At 35.1% G+C, this 27,149-nt stretch overlaps 1 protein-coding gene across 2 annotated transcripts in view; it reads right to left on the bottom strand.

The window, feature by feature from the left end:
* The window catches only part of LOC131073630 (uncharacterized), a 67,696-nt gene extending 46,086 nt beyond the window's left edge, over positions 1-21,610 (bottom strand). The window contains exons 1-2 of one of the 2 annotated variants that reach the window (XM_058010122.2): positions 21,455-21,610; positions 17,330-17,399 (exon numbers count right to left, since the gene is read on the bottom strand). The gene's annotated coding sequence lies outside the window, so the exon portion shown is untranslated. The remainder of the gene's footprint in view (positions 1-17,329; positions 17,400-21,454) is intronic. The other variant, XM_058010120.2, reaches the window with a different exon arrangement.
* Positions 21,611-27,149: the final 5,539 nt, after the last annotated feature.

Here is a 27,149-nt window from a genome sequence, read left to right as displayed (position 1 = left end):
ATGGTCAACTAATCTACATTTTCAAGATATGAGATAACTGTTTTTAGCCTTCACTTCATCCATAATTCTATTCTTCAATCTTTTGATTTCTTTGTTGGCACATTATAATTCTTCCACAAGATCCAACTCATCATCTTCATTTCCGAATTTCATACCTCTTGTATCACCCTCTACAATTTCCATAGCCATGAATAGGGCCTTTTCCTTTTCACCTTCATTCTTGGAGGTACATTGATCTTCTTTATCCGATGAATAGCTTTCTTCATTGGTGAAGAACTTTTCTAATTCCTCTAAAATCTTTTCTTCTTGGGCATGGACTTCTTCTAGTTCTTTTGATATTCGTTATTACAATCTCTATATGGACACTTAGCCATGAAATGACCTACTTTACCACAATTAAAACATTTGAAAGGCAACTTACCTTTGTACTTTCCGGAACCTCTCTACAATTTTCTGACAAATTTTTCTTCGTTCGGATCTAATTCATCATTAGAGTCTAGATCTTCATGTTTCTTGAACACTTTGAATGCTTCCTCTTTCCTTAAAGATTTATCGGTATCAATCTTCATCTCATATGCATTCAAGACTCCATGTAACTCATCCAGAGTTAAGAGTATTCAAATCTCTAGCCTCTTCAACTACAGAAACTTTGGGATCAAAACTTGGGGGAAGGAATTTGAGTACCTTTTTCACAGTCACTGCAGCTTTCATCTCTTCACGAGTCCTCTAATGGTATTGACGATTTCATCAACTCAGAGTAGAAGGTAGCAATGTCTTCTTCTTCCTTCACTTTCAGACTCTTGAACTGACCTTGGTAGGTATGAAGATTTCCTTGTTTGATCTTGTAATCTCCTTCATAGATAGTACAATTTATCCCACGCTTCCTTTGCGGTCCTACAACGCATTATCTTTACAAACTCAATGTTAAATAACACAAGATAGCATTTCTCGCCTTGGCATTATTCTCACAAGCCTTCTTTCCGACTTGATCTCTTGAGGAATTATCAAGAAATTCATAGCTGTCCACAACTTCTTGTCAAACACCAAACCCTAATGCCATCAAATAGGCTTTCATCCTTACACTCCAAAACACATGCTTGGATCCATCAAACAGAGGTGCCTTGCTTAAAGAAAGACCTTCTTGAGCAATTGAGTGTGCCATCTTGGATCTACCTCAAACTATTAAGATTCTTCCAAGGAACTTAGCTCTAATACCAATTGTTAAGCACATACATATACGGAGGGGGGGTTTGAATCAGTATATGCCAATTCCAAATTATTTCAACATTAATTACCATTAATAACTTCTCCAAGCATCACTGAAATAACTAAGCAATGAGCAAGCACACATCAAGATAAAGAACACTAGATTTATGTGGAAACTGGAAGGAAAACCACAATGAGAATAGCTATTTGGCTCTACTACCCAAATCTAGCCTCACAAAAGATATTAAAGAACTTACAATACTCAATAGTAGGCACCAACCTACTAAAGACACCAATCCTCAATTACATTTGCAGGCACCAACCTATAGGAGACACCAATCCCCTAATCCAAGATCTGAGCACCAATTCAATATATAAGACGCCAATCTCAAATACACGAAGATACAAAAGATATGTTATGCAGACCTTCAAGGTTGAACCCTTAGCATCTTCCTGATCTGGTCAACTTCAACACACCTTCATATTGTGCATGAGATCTTCAATTGAGTTCACACACTGAATTAAATTTGCAAAACTTTTGCCTGTTATTAGTTTTCCTAACCTCAACAACCAACAACCCATTGAAATGAATCTGATTGGCAATATATATGCCTCCCAATAATAATTACCACTACATGTCAGCCTAGATCATATTCAATATTGTCCGCAAGTTAGCCACATGCAAATTCCTCAATCAAACGTGTAGTCGGCTAGGTCCTAAAGCCCACAGGTTACTCCGGGAGTGGGGACACACTATGGATTACCCAACACACTCTACCAATCTCAATGAACATCCATACACTTCATCGAGTTGTTGTATAATGCAATACTTTTGGCGCATACATCTGAAACACCAGAACAAGTTGAGAATAGGTCTCAGTGAGGATAATGCGGACATTAACTTTCCTTCTTCTTGAACTTCACCTTTGAAAAGTCAATAGATTTGTCTGTGTATAGCCTTACTTAGCACAAGCCTCAAAACATCATTGCGATAGAAAGTAGTACAAAACAAGTTGCCAGTGTATGCACAAATTCTAAGAGACAAACCTAAAAAACATACCGCGAATACTTCCATATATTTGATAACAAATGAAACATGATTTAGATGATACTAGTGACATACTACACAAGATGTATCAAACATAGCTTGACTTTGTTCATTTGGATCACCAATGCTCTAAAATGACATGACAGTAATTAAAATTACTGTATCTTCCGAACACTTGAAATCGAGGGGAACATAATGATAATTCGCGTACACCCATGACTCCATTAGAAGTAAATAAACTTCCAGCAACCTTCTAGATACCATGACATCAACAACCATACTAACTACACCTTTGACATCAATGACAACATAATGTTCGACAGAAGTGACTGTGCTATGTAAGGGCACTTCATCGAATAAGCGAAAAGTGTCTACGCTTATTGTAATTGCACACTCCGCTGAATAAGCGTAGAAGCATTTTCCTTTTAGTTCATGCATAGCACACTTTATTGAAAAAGTGAAGATCTGGCCAGCTTAGCCGCTTAGTGTGTTTCTTTCAATGTCACTACATTTTAAATCGGTGTGGTCCTATACACTGAATGCTCTCACCTTGCCCATGTCAAGAATTGGGTAATCAAAAAGTGATAAGGACATTGCATTGTAGCTTCATTTCAGTTGACAATTTCAAAATAAAATTAGGGGTGATTATTACAATAGTTGATTGTGATTCTCATGAAGTTGAACCAAATGTTAACTATCAGGCTCTTGACAAAGACATTGAACAGCCATATGAAGATTATTGAATATTGATTGTAATTTTCATTTTGTATTGATATTTGAATCTTTGACATATCACTAAATTATAAATCGTTGGATTTTAATTCATGGGTATTTTTTGTGTTGCAAGTTATGAGGCATTTAAATATTTGAAAATTTTGTTTATTAGCAATTATGAAAATTGAATTTGAGTATTACTTATTACTATTTTTAGAATTTTAAATATATATAAATTTAAACATTATATATGTATTATATATATACACAAACCCATATTCGTACTCGAGGGAAAACAATTGTCGTATGAAATACCTGAACCTGGAACATGTACCCGTCCCTCCACCAAGACCAACAACTTTAAGTGAAACCAAGAGCCATAAGATAATTCCATCCTAATATTTCCCATGTGGTTTAGTTATATGGAAGTGGGAGAAAAACAATAGGTTTATCCACAGCAAGAACACACAACAAAAGAACTACAAGCAAACACAACACACTCCCAAATGAACTCAAACAAGAGATCCTCCCAGCAAATTTAGATGATGGCACTTTATAATTAGTGAGATTATCGTTGTCACTTGCCAAATCAGAAAAGTGGTCTTAATCTTAGTGTATCACAGAAGCCTAATTAGGCCACAATGTTAAAAGTATAATTTTGTGACAAAATGGAATAAGTTAGACTGCACCAATGATAGTGCACAAAAAATTATACACTTTCAAAAAAATTGTAACCAAAATCTATTGTATCAGCCCGAATGGAGCCTTGAAAATTCCTAAAATAAGAACCACTCAGCCATTGGTAGTGTGGCTTAAAGCCACCATTGTTCGTGGCAGGGGCTGTAAGGTCACCCAATAGATGGTCATAGGGGCGCTAGAAGTAGCATTGAATCATGTTTAAATAAAGACTTTTGTTCTTCATAATTTCTCCTCATACTTAGTTGTTTCAAAGCAGTATGAGTAAGCCGCAGTATCTGGTGAGTCACATTCAAATGAGTAGAATGTCAAACAACAAATTCAAAAATGTCAAACAACAAATTCAAAAAAGATCTTCACCAATAGTTTTTAGCATATCAGATTTTATTGCAGCAGAATACAAAAAGAGTAGAACGGGAATACAGTGGAACACAATCAACAAAACAGCAGCAAATTTATTTCATCAGCAATGATCTGGCATACATTCCCATGGCAGCAGCAAAATTTCAGTGAATATTCAGTGTGTTTTGAATTATTGGTGAATGGAAGTTTGACTCCAGCAAACCACTATTGATACTCCTTTCAACAAATGTCCTCGTCTTTAACCAAGCTTTGACTCAGAAAATTCAAGCAAAGTTAACAAGCAGAAAAAGTATGTCAAGAAGGTAAGTCTGAACAGGCATTTCTTCAAGGTAATGGTTAGATTTGTTTTGGAAGTAATCATCATCATATCCAAATTGTGACAACAGTATAAAGGTTTGTCTAATAAAGTCAACAGTCAATACATGTAGTACAATGGCATTCTATCAACACAAAAGAGGTATTCCAAGCATTCATAAAAGCATATTTTCATTCACTCTAGGGTTTCAAAGCATTCAAGATGATTGGAGATTTTCCACAGAGGCTTGCTAAAGAACAAAGGTTTTGTCAAATTTAAAGTATTGAACTGTCAAGATGTTAGGGTTTCAGGGGATTTTCTTGTTAAGCCAAGAAATGGACAACAAAATAGAAATGAAGAATGCAAACCTAGATTTCCATTAATTAAAATGAGATGCGAAGTAGTTCATCTCCAAGATGATTGTTAAAGTTCTACAAGAGTACAAATATTTATAAAATACTATAAACTAGGATTATGCACAAAATGTTACATCCACCTTAATCTGCAAAGGTTATGACGAGACCCAACATGCATCTAAACTTTTTAAATTTCTCTCTTCCAAGCGTTTTTGTCAGGATATCAACTACTTGCTTTGCAGTTGGACAATATATCAATTTGACACTGCCATCTTTCACATAATGTTTAATCAAATGGATTTTTCATGTTGATGTACTTGGTTGGGTCATGAAAAATTGGATTTCTTGCCATTTTGATTGTGGAAGTATTATCTACCATGGGTGGTGTTGACAAAACCTGTATGTCTTACAAGTCCTCAAGAATCCTTCTAAGCCACAATATTTTTGCAATTGCCTCTCAAGCTGCCATACATTCTACTTCTATTGAAGAAAGAGCTGGCACTAACTGCTTCTCTGACTTCCAAGCGATGATTGTTGAACACAAATTTATTAAGAACCTCAAATAGAATTCCCATCTTCAAAATCACCTACATAGTATAATTGTAAAAATCCAAACAGTTTGAAATATGTTGTCTTGGAGTATTTGAAGACAGAAAATTTGAATTCCCTTCAAGTCAAGAAGAACTCTCTTTATTGCTATCCAATGACTCTCTCAATTGTTGCATGAATCTAGAGAGAACTGTCTGGTCTAGTCGTGGTTGCATAGATCAAACTTCTGATGAGTTACTATGCTTGCTTGCATCTTCAAACTCTACAGTATCAACTGATGTCAACGTATTTTGTTACACTCCATTGTGATGCTACTATTTTACTTTTACTTGTTTAGTTAAAATGCTTTATCGCATAAATATGTTTTGAATATAAATGTATTTTGCTTGGAAATCAATTGAATGAATATGCAATCAATATGATATTTTGATATGAAATATATGATGAATATATATATGTATATTTTAATAACAGCTGACTACTGTTGTGATGTGCTAAGTTGGATGTAGGAAATGAATGAGCCTCCAGAGGAGAGGAAGAGTATCACTCAGGAGAGGAATTTGGTTCGGTGATCTTAATATATGTGCCTTATTGAGCTATCACACACTCACAACCTAGTTAGGTCAAGACGAGTTGAATTAGTTGGGTAGTGGTAAGTCGCCTTCTATCGAATTGGTAATGTTTAGTGATGTGTCATATCCTTGTTTGAAGAGTTGGATTAAATCTCTATTATAGGTTTTAATCTTTGTGCTTTCATATCTATCTATCTATATAATAATCAATGAATATATATATATATATATATATCGATAATTATAAGTACTATTTGATTATTGAATAATAGTCTTTTGTGTATTCGCTATATATATATCAGCCTGCATGTTTTATTTCCCACGTTGCAGATTGACTTGGTCTGCACCCCATTCACCTCGACCTCTACGTGGAGGGAGTGAAGTAGAGAACGGTAGGAGCGCCCACCATGGAGGGTGGCGCACCCTACTCCTTAGGAGGGTGGTGCGGTGGTAACACCACCACCTCTCCCTTTACTTTATGCAATACATGCGCTGTTTGTAAAGCGCGATACGCATATCAACCCCCTTCCACTTTGCAAGGGATGAATTTAATGGGATCAATAACTTGATTAAAAACATCGACCCATTTCATATTAATAAGAATTGGTCAATAAGAGTATGGTAATTAGGTAGAAGTCAAAATTGATTACTGATTAGGAGTATGTGAGATAGTTAACTAGGTAACAACCTAGTTATTATACTTATATTTTTAATAGGAATTTAGAGATCGAGTTCTATTTGTTTAGGTAAGTAGTGAGTTTGATTAATCATCATATTTGACTTAGTAAAGGATGATTCATAGTATTATTTTGGTGGACTGTTATGTGTCAACCATAGTGTTAGTGAGTAGCCACATAGTCATAGTGGTGGCAATAAGCATGATAGTTGTGGCGATTAAGAGAGCTTGATTGTAGCATTAAGTCTCTCGTGTTTTTGTATAAATAGATGAACTCCCTTGGAGAATGGTATTCCATTCGATTCCATTCCGCTTCATTTGTCTAATTTTGTCATTTTGCTTTATGCTCATATTTTCATTGTTGAGAAAAGGAAATAGTGTTATTGTGTGAGAGGATAGGATAGATACTATTGTAGAAGGCTTGGAAGTTCTAAGCTAATGGAATAGTGGTGGAGCTAGTGTCTTTGGAGGAAAGAGTCGGTATTGTGTGATAGCTTTATTACAGGCTCAATTGAAACAAAGAAAGAAATTGTGTTATTGGAAGTACTTGTATGCTTGTGTGATAGAATTTGTAATCTTATGATTAGACTCATGTATGAGAATGTTAAACTAGAATTATGTTATGATGTGAAACTTTGAATATAGGAATGAATGAGTTGGTGATCTAGGGTTAGATTATCCAAGGTTGGGAATAACCTAAAACTTTTCCTATTATTAACTCATGGGATGAATATGGGATAGTTAAATGGTCAGTTTACCAAATAGAGCAATGAAGTGGGTGGACATACGACTCTCACTCAAAGTACAGGGTGTTGAATTCTTTGGCCAAAGTAATGTAGGTTGCCTCTGTCTACATTGTCCGTTCACTGTGATCCAGGTTTACATACTAGGCATGGAACGTCATACATGTAGAATGTAACCTATGTATGGTAGCTCTAGTTATTAGGATGCAACACTATGCTCATAAAGCTATATTATTGTGAGGTTACCAAACCAAACTCTTCGTCGAAGGGTTGGGCCGCTTTAGTTAGAAGAGGCACAGGGGACTGTTAAGTCTTGGTTGGGTGGAAAAGCGCTTGAGTGATGCTCTTCCTCATGTAGATGACAACCTATATTTGAGGATGTATGCCAGGAAGGAGATTTGGACCATTATGTTTTGCTTATGTACTCTACGAGCTCAGTAGAAGCTTTATTTGTATTCAAATATTCCTAAAGTAAATGGAATTTTGAAAAGGATAACGTAAATGCATTCATATGTTTATGAATAAGATATTGTATATGATTCATGATGAATGAAAATGAAAAGAGATTTATTTCAATTATGTATCTTGAATTGAAAAGAAAAAAAGAAATTTTATTACTTGTATTTTGGCAAAGCACTTCTTTCACTTGTGGGTTAAAATTTGGTAAATTGAAAGGGTAGGAAAATGGGGATGTCACATATTTTGTTCCATGGTTGTGTTGAGTGATTTATACTTACAGTATGTTATTCCAAATTACTCAAAGTTCACCAATATACTTTTGTTGTGTGATAAGAATACACTAGGAACAAAGTAACCGAAAACTCATGTATCCCTTCGTGGCCATGCATATCCCTGTATCCAAAACTGATACGTATCCGATACAGCCTGGATACACGTCAGATACTGTACCCATGCATACCCAAAAAATCTTGATTTCCAACTGAGCCAAATACTCAGTTATTTGACTTTTTCAAAATTTGACATAAATCTTCTTAAATTTAATTTTAAAAAACTTCATTTATGCATTTTTTTTAAAAACATTGGTATAAACAAAACCTACACCAAATGAGATAGATAAATGGAATGTTTTTTTATTTCAGCAGCCCATTTTTTTGGGTTATCTTCCAATGCAACTCTACTATTTTTGCATATTGTAAATTGTTAAATCAAGTTATAACTATTTCTGTAGCAATTATGTGTCTATATTGCTTTTGAAGCAATGAAAAATCTCCTCTAATAAGTTAGAAAATTGTGTAAAATATGTGTATGTGTTTTTTATGAATGTCATATCCAGCTGTATCGATATTGGGGGTCTTAAAAAATGGGCGTATCTGTATCCAATACCGTATCCGTATTTGTATCCGTATCCATGTCCATGCAACTTTGACTAGGAACTTTTAATCACTTCAATACCCAAATAGCAATGAAGATGGCTCAAATTTGTCATTTCAAAATCTTTCATTTTGTATGCAATCGTCTTGAGTCTTAATGAAATGAGCTGCATTTTCAAAATCCAAATGCTTGAAGTTCATGTTGAAGAGGTTATTAGTGAGTTTTTCATACCAAGCTCTAGGGGCTTGTTTCAAACCATGAAGGGATTTAATCAATTTGCATACTTTTTGTTCAACTGCAAAATCTTCAAGCTAAGTAATGTAAACTATTTCTTTGAGATCGTCGTTCTAGAAAATCAATTTTCACATCTACCTAATGGACTTCCATTCGTTTTATGCTACTAAAACCAATAAAACCCAAATGGTGGTCTATTTCACTAATGGTGCAAAGGTCTCTTAATAGTCTATCCTTTCATTTACCCGTATCCCCTTGCAAGAAAACTTGCTTTGTTTTTGTCAAACGAGCCATCTGCTTTGTATTTGTTTTGGAGGACCACTTGTGACCAATGGGTTTACAAAATTGAGTGGAGGATTAACCAATTCCCCATTTCCATTCTTGACCAAGGCATAAAATTCAATTTTCATTGCTTCTTCACACATCAAGCATTTCAACTTGTTTGCCAGAAGTTGATTCTAAATCAAAAGCAATATTGATTTCTTCTTCTAGATGCCATCCAAGGTAAGCTTTTCTATCTTTTCTTGGATCTCTTCTAGGAACTTTTCTTGTTGTTGTCTAGCTTTGTATGTACTTCTAGTGGCTTTTTTTTCCAACTTCATTAGGTCTAACATCATTTAATGTCTATGTGGGCCATTTTGGCATCTTTTTATATGTTTCTTGTAGAACAATTGGCACCTCATTTTCTTTATCTAAAGCTCCATCATTTGGTTGCTCCTGAAACATGTTTTCATCTTTTGATGAAGTTTCAAATTCTTCCTCAAGGGTTCTTTTTCAATTGCTAGAGGCAAAACAAATTCAACAAATTTCAAACTATATGTTTCCCTTTAAAGTTTGGAGTATGCAGGTCATTTTCCTTGAAAACATCAAATTTTGCAAATTTCTTAAGTCAACTCAATTGTTGATCAATGCTCACTATGTCCTAATGGCTTCATAGATGATAACACTTCTTGAAATAAGAAATGTCTTTTTATTCTCATCAAACAATCTGTAGGCCAAAAGGATGCATTTATGATTCTTGTGGTCCAAATTGTTCCCTTTCTCCTTGGGAATCAATGCAAAGCGTGCGGACCTGAACATTTGAAGATGTTGCACTAATGGAAGATGACCACACCAAATTTCAAATGTAGTCTTCATTTTAAGAGCTGTTGAAGATGAACTATTGCAAGTGGTTGTTGTTTGAACCACTTCTGCCCAAAAATGTACTTTTACTCCTTTGAAATACAACAGCCCAAACCATATTCATCACAGTTTGTTCATTTTCCCAACTACTCCATTTGGTTGAGGAGCGTGTGGGACTATGGGATGATGATTGATCCCATTTTCTGAATGTCTTGAGTTAAATTATGAAGTTTTTGTGGATGAGTTTCATGATAGAAATAACAGATAAGCACCACTAACACTGCTTAAATAAGATGGATACAATTCTCTAATTAATATCATTTGTTAGTTATTCAGATCTGATTCATGTGCAGATATAAATTGGACACAGTGACCATGTAAACAAGTGGAAAGATTCCTCACTTCTGTTTAATAATTTATGGATCAATAAGTAATAAACAGTGCAGGTGCAAGTAATTTATGCTCAGGCCTAACGAGTAGATCTGAAACAACCTACAGTACAAATCTGGTATGAAACCTTTGGCATTAATACCAGCTCATTATATATTGACAGAGACTAGGGTGGCACATTGTCTGATGAAGGATCGCCTTCTCCTGTATGAGTTAGCAGATAAATCCCATTTACCACTTCCCAATTATGTGGATCTCCCCATTTCTGGAGTGTACATTGTTCTAGGCTCATTGCTACTCTTAGGATGCAAAAGAAGGAATAGAGTGTGCTTATGAGCCTGCCATTAGTCTAAAGACTGGTGAGATTTGTTCTACCCAGCAGCTATACCCAAATTGATTTCTTGCGTAGCAACAGATTGCCTCCTTACAACCATGTACTCCCCCTTGTGACAACTCATTTTTCAAAAAGTGAATGATAGACAATACAACTGATCTATTTGAGGTTTGGGGTGGCTCCTAAAGCAGTTTCTAAGTCAACATCAACTTCACAACAAAGATGGTCAATGATCAGCAATTAATTTGCCAACATTTGCTTGCAAATTTGGTCACTACAATTGAGAATTGGAACAAAGATCTCTAATCAGAACTTCTGAATTTTCTATTAGACTTGCTAAAATGAGGTAGGATTTTTATCCTAACCTCTATAATTGCCTTCATGGGTTTTCACCCTCACAAGCGTAATAGCTTGGATCTCAACAACAAAATGAGAATGAAAAAATTGGATGCTTCACAATGACAATGAAACTTGAAAATATACCTGCCTTGTTTAAAATTTATGGGTCCTATCCTTGGATGCCAAATTTGAAATCGTTTTATTAATATTCATTATATTAATTGTGTTGTAAAACACTTTTAATTAATATTAAGAAGTATTAAAGTCTGTCTGAGAAAAGGGACATGACATTTTTCTTTAGATAGGCTTCAAACACCCTTAATGTGAATTTGCCACCATTACCAGTCCTCGGTGTGCCAATATGGGACTGTGCTTCATTTCAACAATTTTGCTTAAAAAAATAGATGTCATTCTGCTATAGTCATCAAAGAACAGCATGAAGTAATTATTTACACCTGTAGAAGAGACTAATAGTGGACCACACAAATCAAAGTGGATCAACTAAAATTTCCTTTCAATTCTCCACTTTGATTTTTCAAATGGCACTCTTTGTTGTTTACCCAAGATGCATGCTTCACATTTTTCAATTGTTTTGGGCATAGTTGGCAACAAAACTACAACACCATTCTTTTGCATCATTCCAATGCTATCATAGTTGATACGCCCAAATCTTGCATACCACAAAAGACTTGTTGACATTCCTCCTTCAATGAGAAAAGCAAAGTTTCTTGAAATTGGAGGCTTACTTCGAGTTTCAACAAAGTCCCTTCCTCAAATCCAATCAAGATAAATGTATTATCAAATATTATTTTGATTATTACCTCTCTATCATCCAACAAAATGGATCATCCTTACTGTTGAATGAGCACCAAGGACAAGATGTTTTGTTTTGACTGACAAAGGTATAAGACATTGTGAAGAATGAAATCTTAAGTTCTAGTGACTTGAGTCAAATTGTCTCTTTTCTGCATGAAAATTCTCAAAAAAGCCCCTTCGAAAAGATGTATTCTGTGGCCCCAATTTCTAGGATCCAAGCATCATACCAGGCTGAATTCACTAAGGAATAATTGACATCACCTAAAGCGGAAAGCACACATTCACTTGCAAGATGAGTCCAATCTAATTCTGAGATTTTCTTATTTCCCTTACTTGCTTCCTTTTTATTGATAGGTCTCAATCTTATCCCATGATGCTTTGTATGCATGAGCCTCATAACTCCTTTCTCTACCACATCATTTGCAAAACATGTTTTGTCTATCATTTTGCTTCTCATGGTGCTGCCCATTGTTTCTATGAATTCTACATCCTTGTCCTCTATTTCCTCCTTTGCCTCTTTCATTTCCTTCACTCTTGGAAGATTATAACTTACTGGAAGAATTGCCTTTTTGATGAGCATAGAAAATATTCTCTCTTGTGGCTTTAGTCTTTCTTCCAAAAGCCTTTTCTCTTTCAGCCATCTTTTTTGCTTGCTTGCAAAGACTCCAATTAGGTTAATTGTTTGGGAAGAAGATTTTTTCTGAACATGATCATATATACATCAATTTGTGCTAACGCTTCAACATCATGCTTGATCGAGCAAATTTACAAAGCCAAACTCATTACATCACCATTTTCAACTCAAGGTTCAACAACTTCAATTGCAAATGTATGAATTCTAATTTAGACTGGTAATCATACAGATACTTTAACTTGTGTAGTACATCCCACAGTGTGTTGAACCCTTGTATGTGACAAAAGATTTCTACCTTCAGTGTTGGTTCAATTAGTTGTGTAACTCCATCACAAATGTCAAACCATAAATCATTGAAGATGAGAGTATTATCATCTTTCCTTGACCATTCTAACGACATGTCCTTCTCGATTAATGTTGTACCAACTATTGATGTGATTGAGTACATTTTGTCATCAAATGGAGATGGATAGGTTCCCTATCACTCTGATAGGTTTCCCTTTCTATATACCACCAAACTAATATACTAAACTGCTCGATATACTCACCCTTCCTATATCCCCATCGATATATAGAAGAAGCTAGTCCTTTGATATACCCATTGATACGTGAAAAAAAATTTGAAGCACATGAGAGCAGAGTGGCATATGACACTTACAAAGGACATGAAAAGGATTCACCCTATCAAAAACACGTAGTTAGAAAAAATAATCCTTGCATGTAGGTGCAACGTCCTTATATACTCAAAATTTCTTACTGTAAAATTTATTGTCTGACAATAGAGACGAATGGGTTGTGAATGAAGGGGACAGTCTCACAAAATATATGACCTAATTTCTCCTTGGCAATTTATAGGGTCAATGCCATAGACATTGTTGCAGCTATATTAGGTGTCAGATGCAATAGCTCAAGGACAAACGACATTACATATAAGTATGAACTAGAGGCGCCATGTATACCAAACAATATAACTTTTTTTATGTTTGCATTTTTTCTTTTTCTTTTTTAATTTTATGGACCAAATTTTTTTAAAACATCTTATTGCTTGTAATGTTCAACAAATCTAAACATGCCTTAAAAATTACTTTTAAGTAGGTATAATGACCACCTAATAAATTAGACCCCACTTTTTAAAATTAGCCCCTAGTAAACAAATAAAATGCAAATGAATCCTCATTTGAATTATAAAAACCTCCTTAGTAGAATGGTTTTAACTAGATTCTCCCAATTTATGGTTTTAAATTAAAACAACTCCCAAACTATAAACATAAAATATTATTAAATAAACCTAATACTCTAAAGCAAAAACAACTCCTAAATAACTTTTGAAACTTGGATTTGAGAATGGTACATGAAAGGGTCTATAAATTGTTTTAGGAAGCCACAAACCGAAACAAAGCTATGTGCACAGTCTGACGAGCCACCAATCTAAACCAAAGGGCCTTTGTCGTTCATTTCCCATATTGGGACACTCTCTTACTGCTTATCTCCATTGACGAATTGGCTTCCAAAATTAACCCCTTGTTATATTACGTTGTAGACTTTCATGGTCAAAATATCAAATCCTAGAATATTGTAAATTGTTCGCATGTAGAAATGGAGGACACAATTATATGCTAGGACATGTAGAGTATAGCACAAAGGGCATGCAAGTACTCTAGGTAGGAGAATGACTCGATTGCAAGCAAGAATGCAAAGGATATTTAGAGAATATTTTATTTGAAATCCTGAACACCAATAGATTGGGATTAGGTTGAGCAAACATGGAAGCAAGCATAAATAGGGGCAAGCTAAGAAAAGCTTGGTGCACATGAATAGAAAAATGTCATGGATTTGATACCAATGTCGAGCCAAGAAACAAACTCCAAAAAAAAATGGAGAATGCAAAAAAACAAAAGTCTATTCATTAAAATGAGATGCAAAATACATATTTATCAACAATGGATGAGTACTTGGTTCATCTTTAGAATGACTATTCAAATTCTACAAGAAAACAAATATTTGTAAAATACTATAATCTAGGAATATGTAAATGATGTTAAATTTCAAAGGTTTGCCATGATCAAAACAAAAGAAAACCTCCATCAAAATCAACTCTAGAGTTCGCCTAATAGTAGTCTATTCTTGGCTTCATATTATTTATTTATTGTGTCATGGAATAGATTAAATTGCTTCTAGCAAGTTTGCAAGCTTTGTATTGCAAGTTTACTCAAAGTTGAGGATTGTGACTTCATATTAATCCCTTGATTCAATCTACCAAAGCATTAGTGTCCTTGTATTTAAACCTATTCAATCGTTATATGTGCTTGCACTACTTAGTCTCTGTTTTTAACTAAATAGTGTAAACGTAGTAATCATAGGGTATTTCAGTCAAAAAAGATAAAAATATTTTTCCTTGAGTTGAAGACTATATTAGCCTTTGCCTTATGTGAATCCAAATAGACCTTTAGTTTTATTCGACGTGCAAAACACCGTATAGATTGTAAATAACAAGTATATATTGATAGTTTAGTTTTTGTTTAAAATGAGCTTCCCTGTCTAATTCTAGGCAATTTTGCAACACACCCATTCCATTTTGTGTCACACTGAAAGGTGCAAGTTAAAATGTTAGCAATTTGCACGCAAAATAGCAACCTAAATAGAAAAATATCATCAATACAAAGATCAATTCTATACAATTCACTTTCGATTTGACTAATGAAATTACAAACACAATAACACAAACACAAATGGAACAACAATTAGCGTCAAACACCATTAAAAAACGTCTTGTGCCCAAAGCACTTATTTATAAGTTACAAGATGCCTAATTTGGATGACATAGGATAATCATTATATTTATCCCAAAAATGAACATTTATAAGCACAAATACAATAAGCATGAAGAACTTCAAAGAAAAACTAATCCTAAACAAATTATATAATAAAAATTAACTAAAGGGATCTAAAAATAGCCCCTCAACTCTCTTGTCCCAAAAAAACCACCAAATTAATAACTATCAAAGGTAGCCATGACAAAAAATAGCAAATTGATCCACAAGCCTCCACAATGATTCTCAAGCAACTTTTTGTTTTGATACTTGTTAGATTCTCTAATGAATACTACAAGCCTAACCATCAATCTACAAGCAATTTTACCAATCAAACTTGGGGACTCAAATCGGATGTCCTCCATGGAAACAAGGAAAATTCAAGATTCAAAACCCTAGGTCTTATTGATGATTTCACCAAACCCTGATTGTTCCAACTAGAAAAATGGAAAACCATTGCCTGAAGCTTTAATGAAACTAGAAACTATGGTTGAATCTTTGAACGCCGTAACCACAAGTTAGTGTTTATTAATCCAAAACCTTGAATGACTAGATATGCTTTTTTGCTATGAGAAAACCCTTGAAGAAGTTGTAAATCTGTTTTTGAAAATAGATGTTGCATCAACCAAGACCTAGCTAAGAACACTTTGCCAAAAATCAAAAAAAATAGTACTCAAACTGCCCTTAATTCTTTATTGTTCCAACAATTCCAACTACTCATATAAAACCCTAAATAACTTCATCATTGGAAAGCTATTGCCTCCTAAACCTATTAAAGACTACCTATAGCCTACCAAGAACCATTGTTACCTATGTTGGATTCTCAAAACCCTATTATTCATTCTTTAGGCTTCTGATTTGGGTGTCTTGATCGCTTACACTCGATCAAATCATCATTAAGTGCCCTATGATCTGAACTTGATTTTTGAATGTTGCTATGTCTTCTTAAGCATCTATTTTCCAATATTTTACAACTTAAAATACCCTTAGCACACCTAGGCATACCTTTTTGACTATTTTGTCATGTAATGAGAATTCAAATGCTCATATTGGTTACCTTTGTCACCCAAACACTTTGTTCAGCTATGGTTGCCACCTAATAACTATCAAGCACTCATTTAGTGATGTTTTGTCACTTAACAAAGTTAATTTTTACCCTAGGCATGCCCTTATATAATATTTTCCCTTTAGAACTTAGCACTCTAGGAAAACATATCTTGTCTATCACTTAAGAGGCTCCTAGGCGATTCAATCAATTGTGTTTGTAATTCAAAATATAACTTTTACCTGAGAGGTGCTTCCTTGGTCTAGAACTGCCACTTGAAGGATATGAAGATACCTCATTTGCTGATTAATGTCACTTAAAACTTCCTCTTCACTATCTTAAGCAGTTATTTTCAACCTATTTGTCACTTGAAACTAGTTGTGCCTTACCCAAGCACACCTTTTCCTTAGTCTTACCACTGAAATGACAGATCAAACATGTTTGGGCACCTATTTGTGTTACTTTCACCACTTAAAAGGCTAACATAACCTCTTAGGCACACTTTAGACCCTTATTTCTCCCCAAGCACCCACCATTGCTGCCTTTGTCACTTACTTTGATCAGGCACTTATTTTGGTGCTCTTGCCACCAACATTTTGACAAAAAGGGCCTAGGTATTGATTTTGCTCACACTTGACCCTCAATACCATGTATTCCTCAAGACCATTCTCTTTTAACAAGCTTTATCATTTTCTACCTGCCTATACAGCTTAGCAAGTGGTCAATACGACAATGAGAATGATGGACAACAAACAGATCAGAGCTTGATGTTAGGCTTTTATATATTCAACAACTTGACAATGAACATAACAAAAAGGACAAAATACGCTTGTTACTGAGAGTTTCAATGAATGCAACAATGATCATCCTTAGTTAGCTTGAAACATAGATATTTTTCAAGCTTGATATTCCAACTTGTGATTGAACTGGTTGGAAGATGATGGAACCAATGTGTAGCACTTTTGACCAAGATTTCTACAAACAAGCAAACAATGACATCTTCAGTCAAACCCCCTATTTACCACAAGACATTTTGAATGCTGAAATATGCTCACCGGGATGTTGTTTGTATCACCAAAGAATTGGGAAAGCCTTTTCTTGATCTACAAGGAAGTTCGTGATGTGCTGCAAGAACCAACAGATTGACATTATCTCCCCAAAGCAAGGGAAGGGGTGGAGAATTATTTAGCTAAGCGGCCATCATTAAAGTAGCTTCTTTTTGAGAATTTGATCCACTTTGACTTAGTAAAAAATTTGAATGCCAAAATTCTTCACTTCCAATCTGGATTTTTGGGATATGGCAAAACTGGTCTACCAACTACAATATCAATTTTTCTTCCTTCTTCAACTAAAACTGCAACAATTGTTATCCAATGTAAAAAACTTTTAGCAATAAAAAAGCAATTCATCTTAAGTTATCCAAAATATCCTCTTGATCATGTTTGATCTAGTTCAAGTAAGGCTGAAATATAGGAACATTTGCACCACAAATAGTCATTTGCTACTACAAATCGACAGTTTGAACTCTTTCTCTTGTGCCCCACAATGGATGCCAAAAACTATTAGTATTATAATGTTCCCTTCAGTACAACACAAAATAGAACAGCATGTAACGTAAAACCTTTCATTGAATTAGAAGGGGAAGCTCCTTTATAACTAAAAACAAAACTAAACCCAAACAAAACCCTGAAACTTAAGGAAATGACCTCTAGCTTTCTACAATATGTACAAGCTAAATCTCTAGGTTTGGAGCACACCTTGTAAACAAACAAAAGAAATTGTCTATCTTTTGTTTCTCAAGACTAGGCACAAAGCTAATAAGCACTTCTGCACATAGATGAGAGATTTTATACTTTTTTTACCAACACAAAGGTTCTTATCTATGATAGGTAATGCGCGCTCACTCATTTTTGCTAAATTCAGAGAGCAAAATGAATAAGTATAACACAAGCATTGAATTGGATTGAAAACAATATCAAGACCCAATAATCGAATTATTGACATTGCATACAAAGCTACAACACCCACATTAATAAAAACTGCAATATAATGCCTACAACAATCACAAATTTCTATTCAATAAACCAATAAACACATAAGACAATACAAGAAGCTTGAATAGTAATCTCAATAGAAAGTAGGCATAAAAGTTAAAACTATCATTCCTTCAATCTAAGCACATAAAGGACTTATTTAGAAGTGTTTTACAATATTGTCTATAAAATTTATTCAAGATAAATGAAAAGCATACTAAAGTTCTTATGCTAAATTATTTTTCTTGCAATCAAAGCAAGTTCAAAGTACAAAATTATCTTTAAAAATTGACTCTAACAAGAAAGCCTCAAATAGACTTAAATAAATATATAACATCTTGAGATAAAGCTTCTTAAACGTTATCTAAGAATAGAGCTCCTCCAATAATGGCATGGGCTAAAAATAGTCAGTATAATGTCTGAATTGCCCCTCTCAATGATTTTGATGCCTTGTTCAAACCCTAACAAAATCCTTATAAGAGACTTAAAACTCTAGCAACTATTGACAAATCACCAAACAATCTTGGTATCTTGAGTTTGACTTCTTCCAAAACGTTAGCTGTTGTTTTTTCATTTCTTATGTTGTCCTTATTTGCTTTAGGGCATTCAAATGCCATATGATCATGCTAGCTACATTTAAAAGAAATATAAATGAAGCTTCTTCATGCTCCACATTATAACTTTTTCATGGACCAACAAACCTAGGAACTTCCACATGATATTGGGGTGTGCTCTATCATTAGGCCATCAGCCCTCTTTGTGACCAGTCCATCTTTGGTTTAGGTATGGCTCATTTTCCACCACTCCCCTTGGGCCATGCTAGAAGTGCTTGAGGACCCTAGCTTGGCCTGGTTCTACTAAAACCTTGCTCTAATACCAGGTTAAACTTTTTTATGGACCAGCTAGGAGTTGAACCTAGGTCCTTGCATTGGCTACCAGGGTGTTTTACCATTAAGCAACCACCCCTTTTGGTGATCGGTCCATCTTTTGTCCGGGTGTGAACCTCTCATTTGCTGCTAGGCTGCTCTACCACTGAGCTGCCAGCCCTCTTGGTGATCAGTCCATCTTTGGTTTGGGTGGCTCATTTTCCAAAACCCCCTTGAGCCACACTATAGATTCTCAAGGATCCTAGCTTGGCCTAGCTCTACTGACCCGGGCTTGGATACCATGTTAAACTTTTTCATGAACCAACTAGGAATCAAACCTAGGGCCTCCTATTTGCTACTAGGGTGCTCTACCATTGAGCTACCAACCCAAAATCCATATTTGGTTCAAGTATGACTCATTTTCCAACACCCATAATCCCAACTATAAATAACAAAAGAGGATTTACCACAGAATTAGATGCCCTGTGACACAAACACCTAAATCCTACAATCCTAGTCACCAAGAAACTCCATTAAGGAAAAAGAACTTGTCCCATATCCACATCTTCTTCAAAGCTACTAAGTGGTGTACTCCAACACCCAAATTCTTGTTACTTTTTCTGACTAGGTGAATTCAGTTTTTTCTTTAACCGTCTAAAATTCATCTGTAATTTTTTTAGTTGGACTTGACCAATTTGAAACACTGTATCCTGTCTCATGGGATTTGAGCCAGGAATTTGGTTATGAAAGCACGACTGCTTTTACCACATGGACTCATCTCACTCTACTCTCCTATTCCACCATCAATCTCGTCAAACCTACCCATTTTCAACGCTAAAACCTCATCAATTGCTGGCCAGTTTGCTCCTTTCAAACTTTAATCTTGTTAAACACCTATAATTCTATATTCCATAGCACTCTAAGTTTATATCCGCTAACAGAGACCTCGGAGGTTTAGACCCGTTTCACAACAGGATACCACATTCTCATCAAGGGAATCAAAACATCTAATTATTGCAGAAAATGATCCCTTGATTCAGAATGCAGTCACTTTAACAGGGATTTTTTACAGTTAACTGTTAAGTTATCTTAATGCCTCATCATTTTGGTTTTCCCAAGCTAAATTCGTACAGGTTTAAAATAATTTAGAGAATTTCCAGCTTACTCGGCAAATATGTGCAACCAGTGAGAATGTTTTCCAGGATACGATTGAAAGCCAAAATTCAGTCCGAAAAAACGAAAATTTAAAACAGCTTTGCTTAGGAGAATTGAACCACGTACCTGAAAATAATAAGTTTTTTGAAATCGTTGCTTGGCCTAGCTCTACTAACCCGAACTTGACTACCATCATTGCTTGGCCTATCTCTACTAACCTGAACTTGAATATTAAGTTAAAACTTTTTCATGACCCAACTAAGAGTGAAACCTAGGGCCTTCCATTTGCTACTAGGGTACTCTACCACTGAGCTATCAACCTGCAAACCATCTTTGATTCAGGTGTGGCTCATTTTCTAACACCCGTAATCCCAAGTATAAGTTACTTATCACTTCACTTTAGTTGAAAGCTACTAGTAAGTCTCAAAGCTACCAAGTGGTTTACTCCAAAACCCAGATTCTTGTTGCTTTATCTGACAAGGCAAATTCAGTTTTTTTAACCATCTAAAAATCACCTGTATTTTTTTAGTCGGACGAGAACAATTTGAAACACTGTACCCTGTCTCATGGGATTTAAACCCAGAATGTGGTAGGGAAAGCCCGGATACTTTTACACATGAACTCATCGCATTCCACTCTCATAATTCACCAATAATCTCGTTAAACCCTACCCATTGTCAAGGCTTAAATCTCATCAATTGATGGCAAGTTACCCTCATTCAAACTTTAATCCCGTTAAGCACCTACAATTCTATCTTCCATTGCACTTTAAGTTTACATCCGCCAATAGAGACCACGAAGGTTTAGACCCGTTTCTCAACAGGACACCACATTCTCACCAAGGGAAAAACATAAAAAGTATAATTATTGCAGAAAAATGTTCCCTTAATTCAGAATGCAGCTACTTTAACAGGAACTTGTTACAGTTAAGCTATCTTTGTGCCTCTTCATTTTAGTTTCCCGAGCTAAATTTCTACAGGTTTGCGATAATTTAAAGAATTTCCAGCTTACTCGGCAAATGTATCCAACCAGTGAGAGTGTCTTTCAGGATACAGTTAAAACAAAAATTCAGTCTGAAAAAACGAAAATTTAACACATTTCTGCTAAGGAGAATTGAACCACGTACCTGAAAATGTTCAAAAAGAACGACCGTTGGTTGCAGACAGAACAGTAAAACTGAAGAAGAAGAATTTGGGTGAACAGAGAGAAGAAAATAGCAGGCACAGCAGACAAATTACTATACGACATGTCACCACCAAAACCACCGTACAGAAATGCCACGTTCTTAAAATCGGACAGTTTAACGTGCTCTTGGAATCAGGACCGTTGATCTTGGCATTTCATGCTGGACTGAGGTGGGTCCCATTCTTTACTGTTTTATGTGGATCTCATCATTTTTCCTAGGGATTTATGTCTCCTTCAATAAAAGATCTCTCCTCATTATGAGATCTGCAAAATCAAATCAAATTTAGGATACATAAGATGCAAGAAATGAAAATTTTGGTTTTGTCAAGAGTAATTATTTACAATATAAGTGAATTGATCTTGATATTTAATATGAACAAATGTAACTTAAATCAATAAGTTGTATAAAATGTTTTTGTAGTATGAAATGTTTTTACAATGTATGGAAACAATTAATTTAAGAGGGGGGATTGTATTGATTACATTTGTTGCTATTTTGAGATATCTTCTAGACAACTCAAAAAACATATCAAATTTTGTATTATTAAGTTCATGAACATGTAGGCTTTTTCAAACGTTTAAAATGTCAAACAAATGTTTCACTATAATCAAAATAAGTATATTGTCGGGCAACCAAGTTGTGACATATTCAAGAATATGATTATCCAAACTCTCAGTGACTGGTGTCCCCAGAAACTTTATAATATGTGTACAACATAAGATTAACTTTATATTATGTGTACAACATAAGATTATCTTTATGTAACACTGAGGCCAAAAAATTAGGGTTAAATTGATTAATTGGTTTGTATTGTTTTTGGCGCTCAAATCACATCAACATGACCATGCATCAATTTTAATTTTAATTATGTTGTCTTAGAAGTTATGTTTGTGGAGCATGATTGTCCAACCATAATGATATGAGGCATTAGCTTATTATTGAAAGCAATAATATGAATAATTTTTTAAAAGATAGCTAGATAAAAATGCAAATGAGATTACCTTATATATTATGTGATAAATGTCATTTGTCTTCAAAACCTATAGAACATTTACACCAAAATAATTAGATGCCTAGAATAGATGTAAATTTTTGCATGAAAATTTATGTTTTAAGTACCCAAGTAAAATGCAAAATTCTATAAGAAGAAAATTAGAGATGTCTTTTAAGTGCAACTTTTAGATCTCTATTATGTAGCAAACAAAAAAATCTTGTACCCATCCATGGGTTTCCAAGGGTTCATCCTTCGGGTGAGGAGCAGAGGAAGAAGGGGGAATCATGGTGCAAGCTAGATCAGTGGTGGATTAAAATAAATTTTCATGGGGCTTCTAAGGGCAACCCAAGAGTCTCAAGGGTGAGATGTGTTGCTTGAGATGAAAGTGGGATGATCCTCTTTAAGGGTGCGCAGAGACTACAAGATGGCACCAAATGACGCAGAGGTGCATGTCTCGTTATTAGTAGTGGAGTTAGCTATCAACATGAAGATTTCGAAGGTGCACCTTGAAGGAGATTCTAAGGTTGTTGTGAATGCAATTATGAACAGGGTAACCCCGAGTTGGAGACAAAATAAGCTCATTGCCTTGATTATTTCGAAATTAAGTTACTTTCAGGATTTACATATAACCCATATCAGAAGAGGTGGTAATGAGTTAGTTGATGCTCTATCTAACGTGGCATGCGAGCTGCATAAAGGAGTGATGAAGTGGTGGGACAAGAATGATGACATATTTCATTGGCAAGATTTGAATGCCTGATTTCATTTAGTACAACCACCTGATTGATGTGTGTGAATTTAATTTTTCTCCCCCTGTGCGCGAGCCTAGGCGAATTTCACTAACAATGGCAATTAATGCCAATTAATTTTGTAGAGGTAGTGGGGGTTGCATTTATGGTAAGTTTGGGAATGTTAGCCCAGCTAATGCAGATGTTTAAAGATTGTTGGAAATCGAGAGAGTAGATTTGTGTTAGACGAAGGCGATTTTGCAAGTGGCGGACGATATGGAGGCTAATTTCACGCTTAAATCCAAGAAGTTGATGCCGATTTTCTAGGGTCCAATCCCAGAGAAAAATTGATGACCATGTTTAAATCTAGGGAACCCTTGTTCCTAGAAGTCATGAAGCTGGTGTTGGGGGAGGAGGTGGCGGTTATCGACCATAGGTATCGATCAAGAGTGGATGTATATTCACTTATTATGGCTTGGGGGTTAGAACTGGGCACCCCATGTGAGGAGGTTAGGAAATTTATGAAGGCAATTGTGTCAAAGGATTACCTATTGAACGAGGAATCACTATTGGAGTGGGTTGTGTTGGGGAGGGGCTTTGATGTGTCATAGGGAGTTATGATGGAGCAGATTGAACTCCGAAACAAATGCATGAATATCCCCTTTCTCGGGAGGAGAGAAAATGTGAAGGCTCGGTTCCGAGAAACGACATCGCGCGACTGGGAGGCTTTGAAGCTTTATATTCAAATCCTGGAGCTGGAGGAGATTATCCGTCAGGCACGAGAGGATGTTGGGGAGGTCGAGAGATGTGGACGGATGTTGAGGCCGAGAACCAGAAGTTTGTCCAGGGTCTTGGCAGCGAGTGACGTTTCTCTAGTCCTAGCCTAGAATGTAGGGGCAGATGCGGCGAAGAACTCAGGTGGAATTTCAAATGATGCGGTGGTGAAGGTGGAAGAGGATGGTCCTCTCTTATTCAAAAGTGTTCCCACGTACCCCTGTTCTTGCTCATTTTTTGCATAGCCTAGGTTTAGTTCGAGATCTTTATACTTTTAGATACAGTTGTTAATTTTGAATTGCCAGTATTTTTGTTGATGGCAATCATGTAATGAGCGATTTTGATGCTCAGTTTACTGCTATTTGGGTGGGGGATGCTGACTGAGCAAGTAGTTGGATGGTGGTTTTTTTATACCTTTCTCTGTTTTGAGTGGTATGGGGGTTTTGATGGGTGGTTTTGGGTGGATGACTTTAATGACTCTCCATTAATGTAGGTTTCTCTTTATAATATAATAAAAATCAACATATTACCAATATAAAAAAATACACAAAAAATCTTGTAAATATATAAGTAGTTTTCTTTTAAATAGAAATTAAGTGAATATCTAAACTTTATTTCTTAAAATTTAAGTTTAGATTTTTTATTTGTTTAATAATTACAAGTCTTATTTTATTTTATTTTTTTTATGTCATTTAATTTTTTCAGAATTTGTAGAGAAAATAGGTCTTAGGAGATCGTATGTATTGAAAAATAGAGTAGCATTTAAAACTATTAAAACAATTTATTTTCATAAAATTTAGTGTTATTGATAGATACATTATTCAAATATGAGGCAAGTAATTTTAATTTTCAATTTATTTATTTTTATTGGTAAAAGGCCAAAGCCAAAAAAAATTATTAATTTTGAAAACCTATTACAACCCGGCTCACTAGGGGCATCAGTAGGAAAGAGTCGGGTGGAGAAAACCTCTAGTCTTGCCCCATAAAAGAATATGCAATACAATAGTACATTTACAAATTTGAGGGATTTTCCTCATTCAGTAAAATTTGGTTGCTTGCTACATTACATCAAGAATTGAACAGAGCTCTATCTTATAAAGTCATTGTATGCAAGGCCTACTCCCAAATATCCTCTTGGAAAGGTGCAGAATTGTTCCTTGCTTTAGTCTATATTTAACTCCCTGCACAACAAAAGCCAAAAAACAACTCCCAAACAATCTAGACCATCTGTTAGATATAATGTAGAACCATGAAAAGAGAGTACTGCATAAAACAGAAGCATCCAACTACAGTTCTTAATTATGGTATTATATCCCAAGCCCAGACAGAGAGGGAGGGCAAAGCCAAACAAAACTGGAACCAAACTAAGGATTTTGATCAATATAGATACCAACATCTGTGTAAATACTACTATACAAATGTCATCTATATAAGTCAAGACTCAGTAGGGTCTCCATAGAGATAACCAAAAGAATAAGCAGAACTGAACTAATTTAAACTGAGTCATCTAAATATAATCCTGACCAAAAGATGAGAATATAAGTTGTTATTTGTAAAAGTAAAGTTCATATATCAAGTGCCAGAGCTATTAGATAACCAAGAACTCTTTTTCGGAAACCATACTGGTATGCATCCAAGATAACCATAACTGACAAGACCAAGATTTCTTGGGATTTACCAAGATACTAAGTATATAGCATATAAAGAGAACATATAGAACCATAAAAGGCGAGAGTGCATTATATAAACAAAGGCAACCATTTACACCACCCACAAAACAATATTCTACTCCTAGAACATGTCAAGAAAGGGGCAATGCCAACCATAGCTCGGACCAAACTGAGGTTTCTAACCAATACCAATACCAATACCACCTATGTGTATATACTTACCTACAGGTGGCATCTATATAGGTCAGAACTCAGTAAGGTCCCCATAGAGATGACATAATTCAATTAAAAAATAGCATAATAATCGTTTCCAGATATATACCCCAGGAGAGCCCCATTAGAGCTCACAGCCCAAACAAGCAAACATCATGAAATATCAAAAAAGGCTATCGTGAGACCCAGAATCAAAAGCATCATCTTGACTGAGAATAACAGAGCAATCATCATAGCATAAACATATTCATAACTGCCATAGTCAATAACAAATGTGAGTCCATAGAAACTATATTATTTTTTATATAAATTTCTAGGGATATGCCATAACTACTATATGCCTGAAAAATGTGGTATCAACCTACAATAGAGAAGAACACTTCAAACACACACATGAAACATTGCATTAGAGTTAGAAATAAAAAACAAAACAAGTTGAATAAATCTAAACTCTCCATGCTCCTCTATCTCTAAAGATCTCTAAGATTCAAGGTGGCCCTCACTTGGAAGAGCACTTGACCCTCAAGATGACAACCTAGAGAACAAGATTTAAATGATGATTCTAAGATCAAAATGGAAATGCAACTAAGATCTTAGTGATGATTTAGATATGAAACTAGATGATGATAGGATGCAAGATATTGATATGAAGCTAACTAGCATGAAAATGATGATATTTAAACTAGCATATAAAATGAAGCTAACATGATATTTACTAAATGATTTAATTACTATTATTAAAGAGAGGTTAATTATGCTTGATGAAATGAGACTATAAGTTTGATGCACAAAGAATTGGATTATGAAAAAGAAGAATGGGAGCTCTATTTATAGGAAAAATAGGGCAATGAAGGGTTGAGATTGAATAATCTCAATAAGGGCCAGGATTGAAAGTTATCAATCCATGTTTACAATTTTCACCAATGAAATGGTGACAATTGTCAACAAGAGATTGCTTGAGAGGAGATATAAGAGGCATTAAATATCTGAGAAGACATGGAGGTTACCTTAGGAGGTAAGGGTTAAGGTTAGGTTAGGGTTATCTATTGGATAAATCTTTTACGCAAGGGGTAAACTCTTGTGCAAGGGTTAATAGAATAACTAGGGTCAAAGCCATAAGTGCTTGATGAGACCCTTGGGTTAGATAAGGGTTAAGTTAGAAAGAAAGTCTCTAACCATGTGGGAAGGGTTGAGTTAACCATTAATGGTTAAAAAGACTTTGAAGGTTAACTTGTTGATGACATAAAGCCTTTAAT

This window comes from Cryptomeria japonica, chromosome 11, assembly GCF_030272615.1.
Source record: "Cryptomeria japonica chromosome 11, Sugi_1.0, whole genome shotgun sequence".
In the NCBI taxonomy this organism is placed as follows: Eukaryota; Viridiplantae; Streptophyta; class Pinopsida; order Cupressales; family Cupressaceae; genus Cryptomeria; species Cryptomeria japonica.
The sequence above is the reverse complement of the archived record's forward strand: the minus strand, read 5'-3'. Positions and strand labels throughout refer to the sequence as shown.